Source organism: Bidens hawaiensis, unplaced genomic scaffold (genome assembly GCF_021521415.1).
Source record: "Bidens hawaiensis isolate Kalapana, Puna unplaced genomic scaffold, B.hawaiensis_p1.1 tig00027138_1, whole genome shotgun sequence".
In the NCBI taxonomy this organism is placed as follows: Eukaryota; Viridiplantae; Streptophyta; class Magnoliopsida; order Asterales; family Asteraceae; genus Bidens; species Bidens hawaiensis.
In genome coordinates, this window is record NW_027494387.1 from 236743 (window position 1) to 240755 (window position 4013).

At 38.2% G+C, this 4013-nt stretch overlaps 1 pseudogene across 1 annotated transcript; it reads left to right on the top strand.

Moving 5' to 3' along the window:
- Positions 1 to 104: 104 nt before the first annotated feature.
- LOC143574896 (G-type lectin S-receptor-like serine/threonine-protein kinase At4g27290) lies at positions 105 to 3627 on the top strand (annotated as a pseudogene). The gene is made up of 7 exons (XR_013142674.1): positions 105 to 1391; positions 1493 to 1645; positions 2195 to 2355; positions 2443 to 2649; positions 2736 to 2980; positions 3068 to 3218; positions 3305 to 3627. The product of XR_013142674.1 is annotated as a G-type lectin S-receptor-like serine/threonine-protein kinase At4g27290 (transcript).
- The last annotated feature ends 386 nt before the right edge of the window (positions 3628 to 4013 follow it).

Genomic DNA, 4013 nt, shown 5'->3' on the forward strand with positions numbered 1-4013 from the left:
AGGAGGTGGACCCCTTATTTCAACCTTTCCATTCCAACAACACAATCTACTATTAAAAATCTTATAATTCTGAATGAAATTGCACAAATTGCACTACACGCACAATAATACATCAATGGAGGCCCTTCACAAGATTTTACTCTTTGGTCTACTGTTTAGTATTTTGGTCACCTGTACAATACAGGACTCCATGATAGTTGATCAAGTCATTCAAGACGGCGATACCCTTGTTTCTGCTAATGAAATATATGAACTTGGGTTTTTTAGTCCTGGAAGATCTAGAAAGCGGTATTTGGGGATATGGTACAAGAACATATCTCCTCAGACAGTGGTGTGGGTTGCTAACAGAGAAACACCAATAACAGACTCGTCTGGTGTGTTTAGACTTGCCACCAATGGTTCCTTATTGGTTATCGCTGGTGGCAACAACAAAACCATTTTCTGGTCCTCGAACACTAGCCTGGCGTCTCCCACAACCATAAATCCGGTGGCACAGCTTTTAGATTCCGGAAATCTGGTTGTGAAGGGAGATGGGAATGGAAGTTTCATTTGGGAGAGTTTTGATTATCCTGTAGACAATTTTCTTCCCGGTATGAAACTCGGGAAGGACCTAGTCTCTGGAAAGGATAGGCGATTCAGGGCATGGAAGAGCAGTGATGATCCATCACCAGGTGAATTTGTAATCTTCATGGATACCAATGGGTTTCCTCAGGTGTTTGAAGAGCATGGTTCTGTTCCGCTATCGAGATATGGACCATGGAACGGTATTACGTTCAACGGATTGCCTAATCATTCATCGAGCTCGCTAGTCAATCATAAATTTGTTTTCGATGATAAAGAGGTGTACTACATGTACACAGTTGTTAACAATTTATTTCTTGCTCGTGGCTACATGGATCCTAAAGGTGAATACTATAGACTGAACTGGGTTGATCGAAAGCAGAAGTGGGACGATTCCTGGAGAGCAGATTTCGATATGTGTACCCGATTTGGGCTATGTGGTCCAAATGGATGGTGTGACTCACACAACTCACCGTCTTGCAGCTGTTTGGAAGGGTTCAAACCGCGAAACCCAGACGAATGGAGTGCTTCCAAGTGGTCAAGCGGGTGTCAGCGTCGAACACCTTTAGTTTGCCCAAATGGGGATGGTTTTCGAGTGTTTAAAAACATTAAGCTTCCAGATACTCGGCGTTCATGGTACAATAGGAGCATGACACCTGACGAATGCGCGAGCGTTTGCAAGAGCAGTTGCTCCTGTACCGCGTACGCGAATATAGAAATCACAAAGGGTGGAAACGGATGCTTGCTGTGGTTCCATGATTTAATGGATGTTCGAACCGTTGAAGAAAGCCAAGATCTTTACGTAAGAATGGCCCTATCCGACCTAACAAGTAAGCTTATTTTCAAATGGATTTTGCTTTGGGTCTAGTTAAGGGTTTCATATATGTATTTTTTTTAATTTGTTTTCTTCATGATTTTGCTACTGGATCAGTCCAAGAATCTACCTCCAAACCTAGTTCCAACAAAAGGAGGGAAATAATCATAGTTGCTCTGTCGATCACGTCTAGTTTTATTATGCTGATAGTGATTTTAGCAATCTTGTATGTTTGGAACAAGAAGAAAAGAAACCAAGGGAAAACACCAGGTATACATGTTTACTTCATTCCATAAAACTGGGACTTTAATTTTTAAAAACACAAAACTTAATAGCTAGGTTGACTACTAAAAAGTCTCGGAAGAGAATTTGAAATATAGCCTTTAGTTATATAACTACTTATCAACCATAGCTTCACCCAATGATAATGGAGCGCAGCATGCACCCCATGAATTTTGTATTTTCTTTTTTAAATATATATGATGCAGTTCTGTGCGACCCCGATAAACTTTGATAGTGAACCCTATAAAATTTTGAAGCTGACCCGATGAAATATTAACACCTGAACTTAAAAAGAGAATTAAAACTTCCCAGAAAAGTTAATATTTAGCGATGGACAATCGTTCGTAAAAAACTAAGCTCCGTAGTACTGCATATATGTAGTAAATATTCCATGAGTGTTACATATATGTAGTATGGAGTTTTATAGTTCCTTTATAAAGAAGAGTTATCTCATGATGCCTCGATCAGATGCAACACATTGCCATGTGGAAGCTAATTGTCCTTTAACTTATAGCACTTTTGTTCTTATGTTTGTAGGTAAACTGATTCAAACCGTTGACGAAGAGTATAGCGTAGAGAGCCAACATGAAGATGATAAAGAGTTGTCATATTTTAGCCTGGCTGAAATATCAAAGTCTGCTAAAGAGTTCTCTAATGACAAGAAACTCGGAGAAGGTGGTTTTGGTCCAGTTTACATGGTAACAATGCTAAACAAATACGTAAGTACTAGAAACAAATATTAGTTATTTATTGACGGTAATGGCTACCTGGATTGTATTCCACAGGGTGTGTTGGATGATGGGCGAGAAATAGCAGTGAAGAAGCTGTCAAAAACTTCTAGACAAGGAATTAATGAGTTCAAAAATGAACTTAAGTTTATAAACTTCAACATCGAAATCTTGTGAAGCTTTTGGGATATTGTAATGAAGGAGATGAAAACATGTTGATTTATGAGTACATGCCACACAAAAGCCTCGACTTGTTAATTTTTGGTCAACTCTTTTTACACCACTAATTTTATAGAATTGCATTTCATGTTTCATAGTTCTCAACACTATTAATAATTTATATTCTGCAGATAAAATTAGAAGTTTAACTGTAGATTGGTCTGATCGTTTTCGCATCATCCATGGAATTGTAAGAGGTCTTCTTTACCTTCATCATGATTCAAGGTTCAAGATTGTTCATCGAGATCTTAAAGCTAGCAACATTTTGTTGGATGCTGACATGAATCCAAAGATATCTGACTTTGGTCTAGCTTCTAGCTAGAATGTTCAGAGATCAAGAAAATGAAACTATCACAAACAGGGTAGTCGGGACTTTGTAAGAATCCAAAATCCAAAAAACTTTCGAGATATGATAAACTTTTAGTTCTGTCATATGTTTAATCAAATCTTTTTAAATGTTTAGGGGTTATATATCACCGGAGTATGCTGTGGATGAGACTTTTTCTGAGAAATCAGATGTATTTAGTTTTGGGGTTCTTGTTCTCGAGATAGTAAGTGGGAAGACAAATAGAGGATTCTCTCGTGAGAAGGACGATGATAACCTTCTTACACATGTAAGTTTATTAATACTAATTCCAAAATAAACTTTGGTACATAAGGAGGATATATATCTCTAGTTCATTCTTGTTATTTATTCTAGGCATGGAGACTATATGAAAAAGGCATGGCTCTTGAGTTGCTAAGTGCACATATGCGCGAGTCATGTGTCGAATATGAAGTACTTCGTTCAATACATATTGGTCTTTTATGTGTGCAACACCATGCAAAAGACAGACCGACTATGTTATCAGTGGCTTTGATGTTTGATCAAGATGGTGCATTGCCTCCACCTAAACAACCTGCATTTTTTGCCGAAGATATTTTGCCTAAACTTAACGACGTCTCCATCAATGAGGTCACGATGACAACCTTAGAACCCCGGTAAACATATATATTTGTGTGTATGCACGCACACATCCAAGTCAAGGTTTATTTAGGGATATATGTAACTAGTTTTATTCTAGGAACATGCTTTTCCAAGAAAAATGCACTTCGTATTGCATATTTAAATAATATATTTGAATGGTGCATACAAGATGTACCAATCAGCATGTGTCCCAATGGTTGAGTGTTATGTGTCTTATGTCCAAGGCTTGAGGCAAAACTACCATCGAGTCGGAGGTCTCACCGGAAACAGTCTCTCTATTTCTACGGGATGGAGGTAAAGCTGTCTACATCTTACCCTCCTCAGACCCTACCATAGCTTTGCTATTGGTGGGATATACCTAGTACAATGATGATGATGATGATGATACAAGATGTAGCGATTGTATATTGAGTTGTAATACCAAATGCATATGTATGACCCT